Source organism: Elephas maximus, chromosome 13 (genome assembly GCF_024166365.1).
Source record: "Elephas maximus indicus isolate mEleMax1 chromosome 13, mEleMax1 primary haplotype, whole genome shotgun sequence".
Classification (NCBI taxonomy): Eukaryota; Metazoa; Chordata; class Mammalia; order Proboscidea; family Elephantidae; genus Elephas; species Elephas maximus.
Window position 1 is genome coordinate 49,802,205 of NC_064831.1, and position 21,889 is coordinate 49,824,093.

At 38.1% G+C, this 21,889-nt stretch overlaps 1 pseudogene; it reads left to right on the forward strand.

Moving 5' to 3' along the window:
* Positions 1-16,734: 16,734 nt before the first annotated feature.
* Positions 16,735-17,195, forward strand: LOC126057335 (voltage-dependent anion-selective channel protein 2-like; annotated as a pseudogene).
* The last annotated feature ends 4,694 nt before the right edge of the window (positions 17,196-21,889 follow it).

Below are 21,889 nucleotides of genomic sequence, written 5' to 3' on the forward strand. Positions count from 1 at the left end.
CGGGCTGGTTCTACTCTGTCCTATAACGTCAAGATGAGTCGGAATCAATTCAATGGCAATGGGTTTATCCAAACATAAGCGTTTGATTTCAATTTATTTTGACAAAATAAAAGTCACAGGTTGTGGGCTTCACTGCCCATCTTTTCCCTCACACCTTCATAAATTGGTCTGGTCTTTAATTTTTGATCTAGGAAAGAATAATTCATTTTTATCTTCATTTAATTTTAATAGTCAAGGAGTAGTCTATAGAGACTGAATAAATTTAATCCTTCTGCAATTAGTGTCAAATTAATTCATTCTGGATGTGAATAACGGAGGAAATACAGACCCTCCCACACACTGACAGAAACCTTTATCAGGTTTAATGTTTTATGTAAATGACCCTGCTCGAAAGCAAGCTTGTCTTGTTTCTCCCACCTCCCTTCCTATCCCTGTTAGTCGTTTGTTTTTAAACCTAAACTTTCTCTCAGCGTTCTTTCAGCACTATTGTCAACTGTCTGATCCTGCAAAGATACCACATTCTGCCACAAATTTGGCACCTTTGGATGGATGAATTCAATTCTGCCCCTTCTAATAAAAGTTCACAACCACATCACTTCTGTGAGACGCTCCAGCGAGGACGCCATGGTCAGACCTCATGAGGATTAAAATGATCTGAGTAGGTCTTGTGTGCAGCAAGCAGATAGGATTATTCTAAGCAGCCGTTTGTCTCACACGACACAATCCATCCAGATTTGTCATTCACAGATGACTCTGTCAAGCAGGAAAGTTTTCTCTCCTTTGGAGAAGCCAAGGGAAAAAAGCTGCCAGGTCAACATCCAAAATATTCAAAATACTTTTTTTTCTTTCTTCCCTTTAAGATCAATACTTGGGGTTATGTGGTTGATGCCCACATAGTTTTATAATTAACCACCTTCATATATGCAGAATATAAAAGCCTAATAAATTCCCCTTGATTTCTAGTACAGTTATAAAAGCATACTGGCTATTGCTAAACATGACTCATCAAGTTTTGGTTTTTTTTAAAAGATAATTTAGTTATCTCTTGTCAAGTCGCTATTTAATGTTACTTTCTATATTTGCTGTGATAAGCATTAAAATCTGTATATTGGTTGATAAATCATTGTTTAGGAGTGTCTAAAGGGTTCAGTAAATGGTATGAATTTGCCATAGTATAATAAATGGTTATTTGATAATGAATGAAATTGTTTGAGAATACTGTTAAAATGTCAAGTTTAAACATATAGACCATTACTCAGAAGGAATGCAAACATGCAAACCACAGTGACATCATAAATATACTGCAATAAACACATTTATTTATCCCAGGCAAGTTGTAGGTACTTTGTATAAATGTGTACAAATTGATATATGAAGTTAATTTCAATCTGTAAAAGTAATTGCATTGGTTTAACTTATTTAACTCTCCTTACAATAATATTTATTGCAGAAAAAGAAGGTAAAGAAATAAACGATGATAAATAGATAAAATACATAGGAAATGGGAATTGTTTTACAATTTAATTGCACTGTCATAAAAAATTATCACACAAATACACCAACCAGACAGCCGAAATACATTAAAACTCTATTATCCAATGCAGAGAACAGATTTTTGTTGGCCTTTATTTCATTTTGCACATTCAAAATAATTTTATTTTTCTACCAGCATAAAATATCTAAACAATGTCAAAAGCTGAAAGGGTAAGGCAAGAACAAAAATTATTTTCAAAAAGAAATACTCTGCTTTGTACAATATTGAGGAGACTGACCTACAATCTAAGGAAAGGGAAATAAAAGCACCCCCATGACTGGCATGTTGGGCAAATGTAAACTCAAGAGCTCGAAACAGAAAAGGAAGCTAACTGATTTGTTAATTCAGAGCACCTAAGATGTGCAGCTAACTTAGTAGTTGTACACCTTAAAGGGCAACATTTCGTTTTGAGATAAATAAATATACACAGCAAAGATCCTCTGGTTTCACCAAATCTACTCAAACATTTATTTCCTTTCTTTTTTACATGCTGGGTTCTGTCCTGGAGAGGCTGATTATCCAGTGAGAGAGATAAGACAAGTTCACGAGAAATGAGGCATTTATGCCAGGCACTGGATAATTTCACTGTAAGTTTTTAAACCAAGTTGGGAACAGATTGTGATATCACAAAAGCTTCCATTTAAAACCTTCTTAAAACTTGGTATCAATTCCTCTGTCTTGGGTATCTGATCTACCCTAAAATTCTGTAAGACATTTAATAATATTTAATTAGCTATTCCCTTTAATTTATTTTAGTTACTGCATTTACTTTTCCCAAATTAAATTATGTATTCTCCATTATAGAATGAATACAATTATTTTTGCCCTAGTAACCTAAATATGTTACTATTAAAATTATTTTTGCCTTAATAATCTAAATATGTTACTACTACATATTTAAATTATTTGCTACGTATTTAGCTTATTAGGGCAAAAATCATTGCATTCATCCTATAATGGAGAATACAGCATTTAGTTTGGGAAATGTGAACTTGGTGATTAAAATAAATTAGTCAAAGGGAAAAACTAATTGAAGTGAGAACTGAAAAAAAAAATCATGGGAGTGAAAGCTTGAAGGCTTAATGCAATTAATAATATCAAGTGATTCAAAACCGCACCATACAATTTCTTTATGAGGGTCAAATATTTAACCACAGACAGTAAACTAATTTTTTAGCATGATATTTAGTATTTATGAGATAAAGCCATGTTTCTCCTTCACTCTCATTTCTTTCAATGTCCATTCAAAGTGAAAGCAAATGTATGGATCTTTTACAGTAAGTCATTGAAAACACTCACAATGCCTCGATTATAACAAATTGGATTTATTCTCCCGATTTATTATAAAATGACTAATGGGGAAACATAAATGATGAATGAAAAACTGGAAGAAAGTTTTCGTAGACTTAATTGACCAGACAAGGGTTCATCTGAAATAAATTACGCTGTTCTTGAAGTTAAAGAAATCTCTTATAATTTTCTGATCTCTGGTGTTTGAAGCTTCTTTAATAGTATATGTTTTACAGAGTCACTTTACAGTGTTATTTGCTGACATAAAAAAATGAAGCTAATTGATCTGTCAGCTTACACAGAGCACATAAAATGTGCAAATAACTTAGTAGTTGCACATTTTAAGTGACAATATTTCATTTGGAAATTAATATACATGGCAAAGATTCATTGGTTTTATAAAATCCACTCAAACATTTATTTCCTGACATTTACTAGCTACCTGCTAGGTGCTGTGTTAGGCTGTCTCCTGGAGAAGACATATGTATGTACACGTACAGTCAGGTGATGTATATGTGTACATATGTGTGTGTTCACATACAGGTTCTGTTACGTGGACATCTTTCTTCTACGGGGTAACTCATTTTCGTAAAGCAAAATGAGCAGTGGTAATGCCAGGAATACAGTTGTACCAGCAGCATTCAAATCTTTTAAAAATTTATAAATCATAAAATAAGAATACAGCCCATTTTTAGGATATTTCCTTTTATATTACTGTTAAAAATAATTTTAATAAGTCAAATAAATGAAATAAATGTAACATAATTCTTATCAGACAGACATCTACATCTGATCTTTTTAACGGCAGGAAATTTGGTAACTAAATGTGTTTTAAATCTTAAGGGTTTCTAGGCTCACTTTGACTTCAGCTGGTGAATCCATTTATAAAAGAAAAGAAGATGTAGACATTGAAATAGGTAAAATACAATAATCAAGGTAATTCAGAGATGACAGTGGAAAGTGGAGGTGCTTATAAAGAAAATTTAGAGGATCAGATATTGACTAGAGAAGAATTATAAAATGTGATTCCTAGAGTGGTTTTCATATTCCTATAAATTAAATAAATTGACTCACTTCTGAAAGTTAAGATCTTCAAAATGATACGTATATACTGAAAATATGATCTTTTTTATTGGCTATTGCTACAGAAAGGGTCATAAGTAATGCTAGACATTATTAGAATGTAGAAGACATCATTTATTATACTTCAGAATGGACTGTTATATACAATCGTTATTTAAAAAAATATTGAACATGGTATGTAGTTAACTTTTAACATATTGGAAATACTATTAATTTAAAATTCAAATTTCCCTACTCTCAAAGGGAGCAGGGTTTAGCCATTTAACAAAAATTTACATCCTTACCTTCAATTTAAATGTCAGACAGGAGAAAGACAGCCAATAAAGTAAAACAGAAATGCCTGAATATTTCTGAACATATCAGATGCCATCAAGCTAAAATAGGGGTATTTTGCCTTTAATTTCTAATGTCCTCTCAGTATTAATGCTTTTATCAATTTTTTTTAGTACTATAGTTACTGTTCCCTCCTGCTCCACCATGACACCAACATCTCATTTGATACGCTTTCCTAAACTGTGTCATTTGGGTGTGGGGGGGAATTTTTGTGTGCCTGTGTATAAAACTGCAGGAAGAGAATAGATTAAATCCTCTTCCTATTCCCCAAGGTTGGAAATGGTCTTATAATAGTCCACTCCATCTGTTTATACTGAAATTACGTCCAAGTTAGGTAAAAAATAAATAGGGGACTGCCAGTTGTATCTGCATTTGTATCAGGGGAAGGATGGATGTGGGATGGCCAGAGACTTCGTTATAACCACATCCTGTGTACCCGGCATGCATCATGTGGATCCAGTGTATAAAGACACTGGCTATTTTTTTAATTAAACTTTTTATTTGATATAATGAGAATTCATGTTCAGTCATAAGAAATAATGCAGAGAGATCCTGCATACCCTCTAGTTTTTCCCCAACGGTAATATTTTGCCAATTGACACTGATACCATCAAGAAACAGAACATTTTCATCAACACAAGGGTCTCTCATAATGTCCTTTTGTAGCCACACCCACTTCCCTCTCAGCCCCAACCCCTCCATAACGCTTGGCAACCATAAATCTGTTCTCCAATTCTATAATTTTATTATTTCAAGAGTGTTTTAGAAATGGAATTATACAGCAAGTAACCTTTTGGGATTGGCTTTTCTTTGTTAGCATAATTCTCTGGAGATGGACCTACATTGTTGTGTGTATCAAAAATTTGTCCCTTTTTTATTACCGAGTAGTAGTATTTCATGTTTAATTAATTTTGATTATATACTCTATGTAAAAAATATTGGAACCTTGGCTCCTCTCCCCTCACTCTAGCCTTGGTCCCCATCCCATCCCAACTCAAAACTAAGAGCGTAAGTTTGTCAGCCTTTCAAAACTATTTTGTACTTTTACATTCAGAAATATTTCTATGGAAATATGTAATATCTATTATGTTTATTGTTTCATAAATGATACAGGGACTTGCCTTTTTTCCTTCAACTACTTGCTTTTTGCTCTGTTCATATTGATATACATTGATCTAGTTTATTCTTCATAATGCTTCTATGTGCTTTATATAATATGTTATATTTTACATCTTCTTGATGGACATCTATGTAGCTGCCATGAAGTTCCTTATACGTATATCCTTACATAGGTGTATTGCATCTTAACTGTTTCCTCTGGGTTCACTTTTCTCTTTGACAAAGTAGTTTATTCTTCAGTAATTATTTTATTCCGGATCAGCAATGATAAAAAACTTTAAGTTGGCAGATAATGTCTTTATTCTCACTCTTAAATTACAGTTCAGACTTGTGTGGAATTTTAATCAACATTTATGGCTACTTATCCATTGCCTTTTTGCATCAGAAGACTGAAGTTGACTATTAGTCTAATTGTTCTTTTTTTTTTTAAATAAATAACTTTTTTTTCCTTGATCGCATTTAATTTTTTCTCTCTCTCTCTCTTTAGCAGTTCTGTTTTACAGATCCACTAGGGCGAGTCTAGGTGAAGACTTATTTATTTATTTATTTATCCTGTTGGTTCCTAGAGTGCAATTTCAATTTAAGAACTTATCTTTCTTAAACTTTGCAAAATTCTATGTCATCCTTTTCTTCAAATGTTGCTTCTTCTGCATTCCCTCCACTCTTTTTTCCTGGGACTCTTAGTAAAATTAGATCAAAAAGAATTTATACACTGTGTATGTTAACTGCTCTTTCATGTTTTCATTTCCTTGTATCTGAGTGCTGCGTGCTGAGAGAACTCCTCTGTTCAATCTTTCAATTCAGTAATTCCCTCTTCTATTCTTTTATCTAGAGTTTGCATCATCCACTATTTTTTTTAAAAAGTTCCAACCACTGAATTTTTTTTTTCACTTGAAAGCTTCCTACACTTTATCTTAGCCAAAGGGCCAACAAGCAGTTAACAGCTTTCTAATTAGTCTGCTTTCATAACCATTTATTTTGCTTAATTTTTACCTGTTTCATAAATTTGCTTTTATTTTAACTAGGTATTATTCTTGGATCTATTTTTCTGTGGCTCCTAGACATACTTGTTTAAAGGAATTTTCAAAAAAATTTTATTACTTATTTATCTCAAGAAAATTTCTCTTCCAATCATAGTTTTGTTTGGCTCTCTTTCTTACAGTCAGTTTTCTTCTTGTGCTTTAGAATCTAGGTTAGTCATTTAGTGTGAGAGATTTCTATTTTTCTTTCTTTCTCTATGCTTACTTCCTGCTGTCTAGTGATATTGTAGTTGCCTTCACATGATTTTCAATGGGTATTAGTGATATACAAGAACATTCTGGGTCAGGTCCAGGTCAAGAGGCTGTGGCTGTGTCCTCCTACCTCCCTAGATGCTCTCTCTTCTCTTAAACCGTAGCCTTGGTCCAAAGCATCCTGAGCTTGAGCAGAAGAGCTCCATCCCAAGCCCTGGTTTCAAACAGTGAGAGGGGATCTAGTCTCCCCCCACCTCTCCTTTGATCCCTGTTACCCCACAAAAGCTGAACTCCTGACCTCGTCTATGTGCTTCCAGACCTAGAGTGCTATATCCCACCACTTCAACCCCATCCACTGCAAGGTTTTGAGCAGAGGATTGGCATGATATCAGGCATATTTTATAAGAATTATCCTGTCTGCTGCATTGAGAGTAGACTTTGGGGATTAGTGATGGGGAGACCAGGGAGAAGGCTGCTATAATGATCCAAGTCAGAGATGCTGGTGGCTTAGACCAACACGAAGGGAAGAATCATGGATGACTGCTAGAGCTCTGCTTTGAGCAGCTGAATGGATGGTGGTGCCATTCACTGGAACAGGGAAAGAAGTTGTATCTTTTCCCAAACAACCTGTGCAGAACCCAGTTCATTATTATGGGTTGTTGTAGGCCCCTGGAGTCCAGGTTTAAAGTAAGCAGTTACAGGGGATTTGGTCTCAGCACTAAGGTCAGGGGACTGTTGGACTAAACTATTTGAGCTCCCTGATAGGATAAAAAAAAAAAAAAAAAAAGATGGATCTCTTTAATTTGGAATGGGCCACCCTGGCCTGAGAGTGATACTGACAGCTGATGACTTACTCCAGACCTGGTTTAGGCCTCTGTTTCTGCATGTTCAGTGCCACCTGCCGGTGTAATTCAGTCCTTCTGGGATGGAGTTATCTCCCTTCTGTGTGATACCTGTTTTAATCCGGCCACGTTGGCAGTTAGCTTTGGCACCAATACTGCCCGTGAGAAATCAAAGGGTAATTCTGATTCGTAGCCCAAGTATCATTTAGGGCGTATCTCTGCACATAGTAGAACGTGAAATCAAATGTTGAGGCAATTACGAGAATTAGTCAGGCAAAGACATTTCTTTCTCCCTTATATGGATGTTTCATGAAAAAAACTTGGGCCTTTCATTAACTAGGTCGTTACTGTAATTAACCACTTCATTACCTAAGCGTAGGCACAGCCTTGAAGTTATTTGTCCTGTTTCTTCCTGTGTGTATATCATTGTGAAGTAAAAATATTAATTTATGAATGTAATTGTGTGGATGATCACTCTGCATTTACTCAGAACTAGCAATTAGGACACGCAAATCAGTGAAGACAAAAGTCTCTCTGATCCTGTTTGCACTACAGGAAGAGCTCATTTGCAAGGATGCCTGCTCCCAGCCCGTCTGATTCTTAAAACTCACGTTTCTGCCTCTTAAAATCAGAGCCGACCGTGTTTGTGAGCATTGTGATCACCCTTAATGCTCCTGCAAACACAGGTGATAACATGCTAACGAATCATCGTCTATTATCTAATTATAGTTGTTGAGGCAGATAAAGGTGGGGGGCGGACAGAGAGGATCGTATTAAAAGAAGGAAAAAAGCGTCTTTCATTTGGCAAACGAAGATGAAATTTACAGCTTAATTATTCCTCGTAGTGCCATACATGGCCTTCTCTGGGAATCACACCGAGGGCCTGAGTTTTTTTTCCCCCCAAAGAGGTGTAAAATGTGTTGACTTCCGATTAAATAAGCTCCCCCTCCAGTGAGGGTAGGGCTAATGTGATTTAAATGTTGTGAGGTTTCACTGGGGCTCACAGTAGGGAAAAAAATCTGACATTGACGGAGTATCAGTCTTTCAGCAATACAAATATCAGCTAATACAGAATCGTACAACTGCTCTGGACATCTTGAATTGTAATAAAGAGTTATTCATCTTTATTAAAAATCATGCTTGTAGTTGAGTTACTCTGTTGGACAATATTTGGACGTTTATTTCTGTGTTATTTATTTAGAAATGTGCTGTCCTAGAGTTTTATAAAGATGCAGCTACAGGTCTCTGTAAATGGAGCTGTATCCTCGGCCACTGTGAGGACATGTACTGTTAGCTACTCCTGCGCCTTGGGAAAGTCACTCAGGTCTGGTCTCCCTAAGTTGAAGGCTACCTGAGGAAGGCATGGGCTAGAGTAGTTAGGAAAGGTGAAGACAGGTAGCGAACCCAGTCTTTACTCATAAGTCCCATGATTCCATTTTTATTCCCATGATTCCTGCAACACCTTTGCATCTGCACCAGAGGGAGCCAGGTTAATGTTAGGAGAAAAAAAAATCAAATAGCTTGTAGTATAACTCAGAGCAGTGATAGACACCTTATCTATCAGAGGCTAAGACCCAAGTGCCAGCCATGTGCTACGTATTTGTTTTAGGCTGGGTCCTCTAGAGAAGCAAAACTAGTAAAGGGTGTAAGTATATATAGAGATAGATTTATAGCAAGGAAATGGCTCACATGGTTGTAGAGGTTGGAACGTCCCAAGTTCATGGGTCAGACTGGAGGCTTCTCCTGATTCATGTAGCCACAGGGGCTGGTGAACCCAAGATCAGCAGGTCAGGCAGCAGGGCTCTAGCTCACAGGCTGCGAAGACCAATGAATTTCAGGATTGGCAGACAAGATGGCAGACAAGATGGCAGGTAAGCCACTAGCTCAAGTCCCAAGAACCAGGGGTCAGATGAACAGGAGCCAACTGCAAGATCCAGAGGGAGCAAAAGCTGTGGAGCCATGCCAGAAAATCTACTTATATTCGATGCAGGCCACACCCCCAAGGAAACTCCCTTTCAACTGATTGGCTACTCACAGTAGATGCCATCATGGAGCTGATCACATTATATCAAATCTCATGATGGAAGTGGTCACATCATCATACAACTGTCAAACAACATCATAACTACCAAACCACTGAGAGTCATGGCCCAGCCAAAGTGACACACAACCTTAACAATCACAGTATTTTACAAAATTATTTCTTCATATTTAAAATGTAACTTTATTTATTTTTGAATAGAAAATATATTCACAGGTTTCAAAGTTTTAAAAACATAAAAGAATATACAGTGAAAGCTCTCTCTGCCATCTTTATCCCTGAGCCTCACAGTTATCCTCCCTACAGGCAACAAATGTTACAAGTTTTTTTGTGATATTTCATTCCACAGGCAACTAATGTTATCAGTTTCTTTCAGAGTTAATTTAAGCACATATATATATGTATGTATATTCAAATGCATATCTTCTTTCTCTACCCTTTTAAAAATAAACAGTAGTATACTATGCACACTGTTTTGCACTTAATGATATATCTTGGCTGTTATTCTATATCCATACAAAAAGCTTTCTCATTCTTTTTTATGACTTCATTGTATGCCTCTACTGTAGTTTATTCAACTAGTTCTTTATTGATGGACATTTAGGTTCTTTTCTATCTTTTGCAATTATAAATAATACTACAAAGAGTAACTCTGTAGATACATTATTTTCCAAGAATGCAAGTTTATCTGCAGGATAAATTCAGAGAGCTGGAGTAGCTGGGTCAAAGAGTATATGCAACAGTAGGTTATTTCTAACCACAGCACCATTTCACACATGAGTATGGAGTGAGTGACTCGATCAAGGACACACAGTTATTAAACTTTAAAGCCTGCATTCAAACACAGCTGTGCTTTTTCCAAACCTCCAAATTGTCTCTTTTTACTGGCCTATAAGTTTTTTACTCAATAATATATAACAATTGATTATTTAATATGTGCGATGTGTCATGATAAGGGCTTTGGAGGACATAAAGGAGTAAAGACATAGCTAGTCTCGTCAGGGAGTTTACAGCTGAGTGGTTTTAGTAAAATATCTGAAGGAGGGAGGTGGATGAAACTACTGAAAAAAATGCACCTACATGCACATGTACACACACACATAAAACTCTGTACACTCACTCCTCACTTATCAACATGGTTAGGTTCCAAAGACCAGGTCATTATACAAAAGTCTTCATTATGTCCAAGTAGAGGATGACCACATCAGATTACAAAATGGAGGATGGCTACATCATCATTACATAACTGCCAAAATACATCATTACATAACTGCCAAACCACTGAGAATCATGGCCCAGCCAAGTTGACACATAACCTTAACCATCACAGCCAGTGTTACTCTCACCTCCCTCCTCAGGATCCGTTACTGCCAGATGTACATCATCAGTACGCAAAATAGTTGGATAGTAGATTTTTTACTATTGTCATAAATGTGAAATGTCACATAATGATATAGTCAATAAGCGAGGAGTAGGTGTATATATATTTTTCATATCTATATTCTATATGTATGTATAATTTAAAGCAAATTCAAAGGACAGATATGAATATTTACACAGGAAAGAAATTACTGATTATGTCTTTACTGTGCAGTAGAGAAAACTTGTACTTATTTCAAAGTAAAACAAAGAGGTCTATTAAAAGTTCAAAATCAGTTTGAACCTGGAACTATGTGACTCATGAAAATGAAACCACAAAGTCCAAGGCATGATAATCACGCAGACATTTTTACGGGGCTTTAACAAAGAACAGGGGCTACAGTATTCAGATTGGTTTTCGGTGATCGGTGGTAACATACAGGCGGATGTCAGTGATTGGCTACTTAAATTGCAGAGGTATGTGCGGGGAGGGTACACAGGATCCCAGGACAAGGACAGGACATGCTTTTCTGGGAACATGCTGTTAAAACTGCTTTCTATTGCACGTCTTTTCCTGAGGTTCCATTGTAAAGGAGATTTTTTGACAATGCTACGCATCAAGACCCTTTGTGAATAGGCTGTCGACATCCCGCATCTGTTTGACCACAGAGAAAAATGTTTCTTTTAGGGTATAATTCTAAGGATGACTAAAGATTAAGCATGGGAGAGAAAAAAAAACTGCTGTTTTAAAATAAGGCTTGTTCTCAGTCCTAGGAAGGGTCCTCTACTTATACCAAATGCCTCATTAAGAGCCTGGCTGCTAAGCAAGATGTTGGCAAGTTCAAATCCACTGGCTGTTCCTTGGAAACCCTATGGGGCAGTTCTACTCTGTCCTATAGGGTCGCTATGAGTCGGAAGTGACTTGAGAGCAACAGGTTCGTATAATTTGGGGGTTCTCTCTCTCAAATGAAAGAATACGTCTATTAAAATGACTTTAACATTTTTAAAAATAATACAATTCTATGGAAAGCTATGCATTGAGAAGAAAATCAACGTCGTTCTTAACTATATTACCCGGAGGTAACCATTGTTCATTTTGGGGTACATATTTTTCCGTTGTTCTTATTCACAAAATAGGATTGTATTTTAAATACTGTTTTATAATACATTTTTTCTCTTAATAATAATTCATAACTATCCATTAGATATTCTTCCTTAACATCATTTTCATGGCTCTGAAGTTTTCCATTGTTTGGATTAAGCCATAACTTATTTAACTAAATCTTCTATTGTCAGACAAGCTTGTCCCCCAACCCTTTTCAGCTATGATAAACAATGTTGTTATCAACATTTTCGGACTATTATGACTATTTCTTGGCCATCCATTATCCAACACTCCCATCTCCCGCCTCTCATTTAGCACCTGGATCTCTCTTTGGGGGGAATTCAACATTATAACTAATCTTAGTGAAAGGCCAGTTCCCAAACTCCCCCACCCCCCAACTCTCATCCCTCCTGTCTCTGACCATAAACAGGAATTAAAAGGATCTGATTCTTCCTTGGAGGAACCCTGGTGACTTGGTTGCTACCTAAAGGTTGGTGGTTCGAGCCCACCAGCCACTCTGTAGGAGAAAGATATGGCAGTCTGCTTCCGTAAAGATTCCAGCCTTGGAAACCCTATGTGATAGCTCTACTCTGTTGTATACGGTTGCTATGAGTTGGAATCGACTCGACGGCAATGGGTTTTTGGGATCCTTCCTCAGCTTACTCCTTGGTACAGACATGGTATGCCCAGCCAGACACTCAGTTCCAGGACTTTGGATTCTGGCTGTTATAGGTTGAATTGTGTCCCCAGAAAGTGCTAACCCATAGCTGTGATGTGATCTTGTTTGGAAATAGGGTGAAGTCATGCTGGAGTAGGGTGTGCCCTAATGGAGTCTGAGTGCTGTCCTTAGAGGAGAAGAGGCACAGAGATGCACAGAGATAAGACGGCCGTGTAAGGACAGAGCGGAGTTGGAGTTACACTGCAGCTGCAATGTGAGGATCCCGGAGCTACTAGGAACTGGGGAGACAAGCAGGGACCTTCCCCCAGAGACTTTGGGGGATGTCAAGCCCCGAGAACGGTGAGGGAGTAACTGTCTGTTGTTGTAAACTGCCATCTTGTGATGTTTTGTTATGGCAGCTTTTGGAAACCAGTATCCTGACCAAATGAGGCACAGACAGTGGGAGCATCAGAAGTCAGGATGCTTCTACTGGGGTCAGAGCAGGGTTAAAATGAATTCTGGAAATGGTAACATTGTCACATTGGTTAATCTTATGCCTGTAGTGATTCACAGTCTGGCACTTATACTTAAAGGGTCTGTGAACTTGTTTTGGGGAACTGCAGCAGTCTCGTTGGGAACAAGCCACTAAACGACAGAGTGGGGACTCCCCCAAAGAAGAGGAAAGTAAGCTGAATCCTGTGCTGGCTGCACCAGAGCAATGGAGAGAATAGGAACCAGGTCTGGGCCTGGAAATGACCTGGGTCTGAGACCTTCTTGCTGTGACAGGCACTGACATTTTCAGTTCTAATGTGACTCTCCGACAAGACTCAGATGTCACGTGAGACATCAAGGGCTGTTCTCTCTTCATTGCATTCTCCCTTCCCTCTGCCAGAATGCCCCTCTCCACTCAGCCGTCCTCGCGGGCTGCCAGTCACTGGTCCTTAGATTCTTTTACAGCCACTTTCTTCTGGAAATCCTCTCTCCTCTGCCCTACTAGCTTCTCCCTTCCTAGGTGAGACTGGATTTAGTTCCTCTAACCTCCAAACCCTCTGAGGTAACTCCAAGGTGGCCTGTTGTGGTTGTCAGTTGCCATTGAGTTGATTCCGACTCATGGCAACCCCATGTGTTCAGAGTAGAACTGCTCCATAGGGTTTTCAAGGCTGTGACCTTTCAAAGGCAGATCTCCAGGCTTGTCTTCCCAGGAGCCTCTGGGCTGACTCGAGCCACCAACCTTTCAGTTAGTAGTGGAGCACTTAACTGTTTGTGCCACCCAGGGACTTTCGATGATGGCCTACAGTTCTATAATTCATTCATTCAGGCATTCTCTCTTTTACTATACTTCGGGGAAGGGGCTCTGGCACAAAATCACTTAATGAATGTTTGCTGAGTCAGTTCAAATATAGTAATATTAAGGAACTAATTGAAATAGTATGCCAAGGTGGCTGATAAACAGCTACTCATTTTAGACGGTAAAATCTGAAGTAAAAAGTAGAAAGGATCAGCACTGACATATTGATCTTAAATTCAGTGAAGATGATTCTAAACTAATTGCATCTCGATCTAGCATCACAAGGTTATACCAAAAAAACCACACCAAGTGCCCTCGCCTTGATTCCGACTCATAGCGACCCTATAGGACAGAGTAGAACCACCCCATAGAGTTTCCAAGGAGCACCTGGCGGATTTGAACTGCCGACCCTTTGGTTCGCAGCCACAGCACTTAACCACTACACCACCAGGGTTTCCCACAAGGTTATATAAGTCAAAAAATTTCCCCCAAAGAATCTCAAAGAATACTACAAAATGACAATTTACAAAAATATCAGTTATGCTTGTTAAATTTTGCTTTCCACAATTATCAATATATCGAACAGAGGAAGTCACATTTCTTTCTGGCTGACATGGCTGCTTTTCACATCAGAGGCTGAGAACATGCCTTCCCAACTTCGTCTGCAGCTCCAGCACTAGCATGCCACCTAGACACCTCAGTGGACCTGAGGAGGAGTCGGCTGCTGAGGTTCTGTGAAGTTCTCCTTCTTGATAAAAAGAGAGACATATGAGGAAACATTGCCATTTTTGCCTTTGGAAATGGTTATGTGGTAACTGGATGTCTGTAGCAGCAGCAGCAGCAGCCATTTTGTGACAATGAGAGAACAAGCCTGGGGATGACAGACTACGTACTGGAGAATGCAGAGCATCAAGATGGAAAGAGCCCGCGTAATCAGTACCTTTGTTGAACTCCTGACTTAACCTTCTCCTGGTGGCACAGTGGTTAAGATCTTGGCTGCTGATCAAAAGATCTGCAGTTCGAATCTACCAGCCACTTCTTGGAAACCCTGTGGGGTAGTTCTACTCTCTCCTATAGCGTCGCTATGAGTCAGAATCGACTCTATGGCAATAGGTTTGGTTTTTTGGTCTTTCTGCAACAGCTACCTTTAGATTTCTTTTTATGTGAGATAGTAAATGGTCTTTTATTTAAGTCACTTTCAGAGAGGTTTCCTGTATTTGCAGCTAAAATAATCCCAGATAGATCTGAAATTCAACTTCCTTGTTATGTTATTGCTCTGGCTATTTGTAAGATTAATTTTACTCATCTAGCATCTTTCTCTGACTGAGACTTTGGCTTGACTAGTAGCTACAGTGTGGTAGAGGCATACTGGGTTGTGGCCTTATATATAGTACATGAAAGAATTTTGGAAACCCTGGTGGAGTAGTGGTTAAGAGCTATGGCTGCTAACCAAAAGGTCGGCAGTTCAAATCCACCAGGCGCTCCTTGGAAACTCTATGGGGTAGTTCTACTCTGTCCTATAGGGTCGCTATGAGTCGGAATTGACTTAATGGCAATGGGTCAATATAATTTTTGCAAGCCAGTCTCAACTGATTCTTCCACTGCCCATGCTAATATTGATTCTGTTTTATAGATCTGATAAGCAGGGTGGAGTGTGCTGTGGAGACTATACAGAGAGGAGTATTAAAGTGATTATTAGAATCCTATGTCCCTGACTGAGCTCTGCTGTTAAAATTTCTGGTCTCATGATATGGCATTCTGATTTAGGTAGTTAAAAATACCCCCCAAAATACAATGACATGATTGAAGAATATCCTCTTCACTCAAAGCATGCTGGGAATTCCTGTTTCAGTTAATTGGAGATATATGTGTGCATCCAGGGTTGAATAGATTGCAAAGGCCCCTATTCATCTTTGTTTCAGCTAAACTGACCCAGGGGATTTTTTTTTTTTTTTTAAGTTTGCATGTAAAAATGTGCACTTAGTACACATTTTCAATGCATTTCTATGCATTAGGACCACAGTGACCATCATTGCAAATTTACTCCTTGGAATCTGATGAAGAATCTCATTTTTCAGATATGACTAGCAAATATCATTTTTAAGGTTCTTGTTCTGAGAACCCAGGCCAACACATAAAGGCTTTGCCTTTGCCAAATGAGACTGTTAAACATTCTTCATTTCAATGAATACAATTCAATAAATGTCCTAAATGCTTTCAGAAAGAGTTTGCTACAAGAGAGATATTATGTAGAGTGGCAACATTACTAATTATTTTAGTCTTGTTCGTGCTTCCAATTATTCTTTAAAATGAAATTTATAGTCAGCATATGATCCCGAACAAATTAAGAAAAGCAATAAAAAGATGTTGAAATTCACAATAGCAAAAGGCAATCATTTTAGTATGTTTATATCCAGGTGAACAGTAATTAGAGAAACAAATCTATTTTAAGAGTTCTGATATAAAATTAGAAAGAAAATGATTCAATTATAGTAGATGATTTTCCAGGGATATGATAAACCAGCAACAGGTAATAAGATAAGCAGAAAAGACAGACAGCATCTCCCAGATATGACCATTTTCCACATTTCAGAAACGGAAGGCAACCTTGGAGTGACTGATTGTGGAGGTTAACTGAATTACAGATGAAACAATTATGTTTTATAATATAAGCTTACCCTCTTAAGGTTGGAAATTACTAAAGTATACGAATATACATTAAAAAATTTTTCTGCATTACAAAGATGCAACATCCAGTTTTTAACAATTAAAAATACAGGTAAATATAATCCCATTACTTGAAGATAACCATGTTTTGATGTATATTCTTTGACCTTTCTTTATAACCTTATGCAGATCTTTTCTTTTGCTGGACCTGCAATCCATGGTTCAGCTGTCTTTGGCTATAAGGGCTGGCTTGCTGGTTACCAGATGACCTTTGACAGTGCCAAATCAAAGCTGACAAGGAATAATTTTGCAGTGGGCTGCAGGATAGGGGACTTCCAGATACACACTAATGTCAAGGATGAGACAGAATTTGGAGGAATAATTTATTAGGAAGTATGTGAAGATCTTGACATTTCAGTAAACCTTGCTTGGACATCAGGTACCAACTGCTCTCGTTTTGGCATTACCAGTTGGAGCCCGCTGCTTTCATTTCTGCAAAAGTCAACAACCCTAGTTTAATTGGAGAAGGCCACGCTCAGACCCTGAGGCCTGGTGTGAAGCTTACACTGCCTGCTGTGGTAGACAGGAAGAGCATTAATGCTGGGGGCCACAAACTTGGGCTTGCTCTGGAGTTGGAGGCTTAATCCGGCTGAAGAAACCTCTGTGAAGCTATTTTAGAAGATTTGGCCTTAGTGTTTATTATTTCCATTGTGACCAGCAGGCTTTTTCTCCCCCAAGAATGTGATCAAAACAAAGGATGATCTAAACAAGAGCTGTATTTTAAATATTTAGACAGTTACTTGTTAGCTGCTTTCTAGTTGAATTGGTTATCTATCCAGTTACCAATGCTACAGTCATGCAGCCACCTATACGTTATTTAGATGTATTTAACTGATAAATGTGCTACCCACAGTAATCAAAGAGACCTTTACGAAAACTGGAAAAAAAATACATATCTCATATATGTTATGCTGAAAGGAGCCTGGTGGTGCAGTGGTTAAGTGCTCGGCTGCTAAACAAAAGGCTCATGGTTTGAACCCACCAGCTACCCCTCAGAAGAAAGATGTAGCAGTCTGCTTCCATAAAGATTGTTTTCGTTGTTGTTGTTAGGTGCCATCGAGTCAGTTCCGACTCATAGCGACCCAATGCACAACAGAATGAAACACTGCCCGGTCCTGAGCCATCCTTACAATCGTTGTTACGCTTCAGATCATTGTTGCAGCCACTGTGTCAATCTAACTCTTTGAGTGTCTTCCTCTTTTCCGCTGACCCTGTACTTTGCCAAGCATGATGTCCTTCTCCAGGGACTGATCTTTCCTGACAACATGTCCAAAGCATGTAAGATGCAGTCTTGCCATTTCTTGCTTCTAAAGAGCATTCTGGTTGTACTTCTTCCAAGAAAGATTTGTTCTTTTGTCAGTCCGTGGTATATTCAATATTCTTCGCCAACACCACAATTCAAAGGCATCAATTCTTCTTCTGTCTTCCTTATTCATTGTCCAGCTTTCACATGCATATAATGCGATTGAAAATACCACGGCTTGGGTCAGGTGCACCTTAGTCTTCAAGGTGACATCTTTGCTCTTCAACACTTTAAAGAGATCCTTTGCAGCAGATTTACCCAATGCAATGAGTCTTGATTTCTTGACTGCTGGTTCCATGGCTGTTGATTGTGGATCCAAGTAAAATGAAACCCTTGACAACTTCAATCTTTTTTCCGTTTATCGTGATGTTGCTCATTGGTCCAGTTGTGAGGATTTTTGTTGTATGTTGAGGTGCAATCCATACTGAAGGCTGTGGTCTTTGATCTTCATAAGTAAGTGCTTCAAGTCCTCTTCACTTTCAGCAAGCAAGGTTGTGTCATCTGCATCACACAACATGTTAATGAGTCTTCCTCCAATCCTGATGGCCCGTTCTTCTTCATATAGTCCAGCTTCTCGTATTATTTGCTCAGCATACAGATTGAATAGGTATGGTGAAAGGATACAACCCTGACGCACACCTTTCCTGACTTTAAGCCAATCAGTATCCCCTTGTTCTGTCCGAACAACTGCCTCTTCATTTATGTAAAGGTTCCTCATGAGCACAATTAAGTGTTCTAGAATTCCCGTCCTTCGCAATGTTATCCATAATTTGTTATGATCCACACAGTCAAATGCCTTTGCATAGTCAATAAAACACAGGTAAACATCCTTCTGGTATTCTCTGCTTTCAGCCGGGATCCATCTGACATCAGCAATGATATCCCTGGTTCCACATCCTCTTCTGAATCCGGCCTGAATTTCTTGCAGTTCCCTGTCAATATACTGCTGCAGCCATTTTGGAATGATCTTCAGCAAAATTTGACTTGCATGTCATATTAATGATATTGTTCTATAATTTCCACATTCAGTTGGATCACCTTTCTTGGGAATATGCATAAATATGGATCTCTTCCAGTCAGTTGGCCAGGAAGCTGTCTTCCATATTTCTTGGCATAGACGAGTGAGCACCTCCAGCACTGCATCTGTTTGTTGAAACATCTCAGTTGATATTCCATGAATTCCTGGAGCCTTGTTTTTTGCCAATGCCTGCAGAGTAGCTAGGACTTCTTCCTTCAGTACCATCGGTTCCTGATCATATGCCACCTCCTGAAATGGTTGAACATCGACTAATTCTATTTTGGTATAATGACTGTGTATTCCTTCCATCTTCTTTTGATGCTTCCTGTGTCATTTAATATCTTCCCCACAGAATCCTTCACTATTCCAACTCTAGGCTTGAATTTTTTCTTCAGTTCTTTCAGCTTTAGAAACGCTGAATATGTTCTTCCCTTTTGGTTTTCCATCACCAGCTCTTTGCACATGTCATTATAACACTTTGTCTTCTCGGGATGCCCTTTGAAATCTTCTGTTCAGTTCTTTTACTTCATCAATTCTTCCTTTTGCTTTAGCTGCTCGAAGTTCGAGAGCACGTTTCAGAATCTCCTCTGACATCCATAAAGATTACAGCCTTGGAAACCCTATAGGGCAGTTAAACTCTGTCATATAGGGTCTCTGTGAGTCAGAATCAACTTAAGGGCAATGGGTACAGTGCAGTATGGTATGATGTACAACTTCTTCTATAACATGGGATTATATTTTCATATTGTTTTATATTCTGAGTTTATTGTGAAATAATCTCAAACTTGCAGAAATTTTGCAAGCACAGTACGAAGAACTCCCCCAAAGCCTTCATCCAACGATCGTATTCACATTTTGGCAAATGTCCCAATAATGTTCTTTACAAAAAGGTCCAATGTTGCTCTTAATTGTCATGAGTCTTTAGTCATTTTCCTTCTGAATTGTTTACTTTCTAAGTGTTTCAGTGCTTGCTTGACCTTCATGACCCTGACATGTTTGAAGATTACAGGCTACTTGTTTTGTAGACTGCTTTCGGTTTGTTTTTGCCTCATGTTTCCTCATGATGGGATTTAGTTCGCACGTCTTTAGCAGGAATATTGCAGAATGGAAGCTGTGCTCTCTCACTCCAGCCTATAGGGCGGCACACCATTTTGATTTGTCCAGTACTGGTGATATTCACTTTGATAGTTAGGTGGTATTTGCCACATTTTTTCATTGTAAAGTTGGTTGTTTTTCTTTGGAATTAGTAAATATCCAAATTTTTACACAATCTGTTAATATTTACTGTTCATTTTTTTTTTTTAGAAGTGAGATTGCTGGGTGAAAGGCATGCATATTTTTAATGCTCTCAATTTATAGTGCCACATTTTGTAGTCAAGCAAAGTGTTATTGATTGGAATTATATGGAATTTGTGATTGCTCCTCCCTGGCCTGGGCTGAAACTGAACTTTGTACTGGCTAAAAATGTGGCAATTACATTCTAAAATGGGGAAATATAGAAGAAATGTGTACCTACTCTATAGAGCAAATGGTTTTCAAACCCCTTCCAAACACATTCATCTGTTCAGGATATAATTTCTGAATACCAACCTCGTTCAAGACAGTTTGTTGAGCACTAAGATGACATAAGGCTGCATTAGATGGCAATTCCTTTCTCAAGGAGTAACGTTGTTGTTGTTGTTAGGTGCTGTCAAGGCGGTTCTGACTCATAGCAACCCTATATAATAGAATGAAACATTGCCAGGTCCTGTGCCATCCTCACAATCATTGTTATGCTTCAGCCCATCGTTGCAGCCACTATGTCAATCCATCGCATTGAGGGTCTTCCTCTTTTTTGCTGACCGTCTACTTTACCAAGCATGATGTCCTTCTCCAGGGACTGGTCCCTCCTGATAACATGTCCAAAGTATGTGAGAAGTAGTCTTGCCTTTCTTGCTTCTAAGGAGCATTCTGGTTGTACTTCTTTCAAGACAGATTTATTCATTCTTTTGGGAGTCCATGGTATATTCAATATTCTTTGGCAACACCACAATTCAAAGGTATCAATTCTTTGGTCTTTCTTATTCATTGTCCAGCTTTAACATGCATATGAAACTATTAAAAACACCAGATCTTGGGTCAGGCTCACCTTAGTCTTTAAGATGACATCTTCGTTTTTTTAACACTTTAAAGAGGTCTTTTACAGCAGATTTCCCCAATGCAATGCGCCTTTTGATTTCTTGACTGCTGCTTCCTTTGGTGTTGATTGTGGATCCAAGTAAAATGAAACCCTTGACAACTTCAATCTTTTCTCTGTTTCTCGTGATGTATCAGGAGTAGCATGGAAACCACTAAATGAGCAAATCACAAATCCTTAATTTATTCATCAAAGGAAGGCCCTTTAGAAAGTCTGTTTGGCAAGACTTCATTAAGAATTAATTTCTACTATTTAAAAATTACTTTCAAAGGCAATTTAAAGAAGTCTGTATTTGAGACTCATTGATTCAGAAAAACTTCTCCTTTACACTCCACTGTACTTTCCTTATCAGAATACCATGCAGCACATTTGCTATTATTAAAAAAAAAAAAAAAATTACCTAGAGAATAATTATGAATCTAGATTTTAAAAAAAAAACTTATTTTCCAAATTCTAGGCCAGTCTAAACACTTTTTGTTTTTAAAGGGAACATGGACTCAGTATGAATACATATTTTAGCCTAGGTGCAGAAACCGGCCTTTTTAAAGGTGTACTCATCTGAGCCTGGGTGGCACAAAGTGTGTTGCAGTTGGCTGCTAACATAAACATTGGTGGTTTAAACCCATCCAGACAGGCCTGGTGAGTTGCTTTCATAAAGATTGCAGCCAAGAAAACCCTATGGAGCAGTTTTACTCTGTAACATGTGGGGTCGCCATGAGACGGAATCAACTCCATGGCAAAGTGTTTTTTGTTTTTTTTGCAGGTGGACTAAACTTAAAGA